Genomic DNA, 796 nt, shown 5'->3' with positions numbered 1-796 from the left:
AAAGAAGGGAATTAAGTTGATCAAGTGGAAATTTTTTTCTCTTATATTCATGGGAACTATGAAGTTCTTGCAAGCACAGCTCGTTTCTGCAGGTTATTTGCCAAACTCGTACAAAATGGAACCCAAACGGAGAATCCCTTAAGAACCTGGAGAGGTGCAACATGAAGGGTTACAATTATCCAGTAGCAAGCGGTCAACAGAGCTTCCTCCTCAGTTCCCAAGCATTAGCGGGACGAAAATGTCTTCCCCGTGATTGTTTTCATTTCTTTTCTCTCGGCATCTGGGCGTGCACGGTTAAGCACCTTAAGGAAGTCCGATGTTTTTGCTCGCATTCGTGTATGAATATAGGCCTTGAGCACTTAATGTGGTAGTGCAGATAGTCCCGGAATGTGTGGATCAGGTTGATGGTGTTGTCTCGAGCAGCGGCATTGGTGTGGCGAGGAAAGAGCACGAAGGTGATGTAGCCAATGTTGTCACCCACGGCAGCATCAGTGTCTTTCAGCTCTAGAGGAGGTTCCCTGTGGCTAAAAAGGACCTGGGGGGCTGTGTGGCTGGCTCTTCGTCCTTCTTTGAACTCCTGCATGAAGACTTTTCCAATGACATCGTCATCATCCTTAATCACCATGCTGAAGACTACTGTGACTCTGTCTTTTTTAGATTCAACATACATGGTCTCATCGTCCTGGTAATGGATAACCGCCCTGTTCTCTCCTTCCTTGCCCTCTTCTTGGAACTGGAAGTATTTCTCAAAGACAGAGGCAAAGCAATTTCGCTTCAACATGCCAGCCTGATGCAC

The 796-nt window shown here is 46.5% G+C and overlaps 1 pseudogene; it reads right to left on the bottom strand.

Moving 5' to 3' along the window:
* Positions 1–202: 202 nt before the first annotated feature.
* LOC101987028 lies at positions 203–793 on the bottom strand (annotated as a pseudogene).
* Between the last annotated feature and the right edge of the window lie 3 nt (positions 794–796).

Source organism: Microtus ochrogaster, unplaced genomic scaffold (assembly GCF_000317375.1).
Source record: "Microtus ochrogaster isolate Prairie Vole_2 unplaced genomic scaffold, MicOch1.0 UNK98, whole genome shotgun sequence".
Lineage (NCBI taxonomy): Eukaryota > Metazoa > Chordata > Mammalia > Rodentia > Cricetidae > Microtus > Microtus ochrogaster.
The sequence above is the reverse complement of the archived record's forward strand: the minus strand, read 5'-3'. Positions and strand labels throughout refer to the sequence as shown.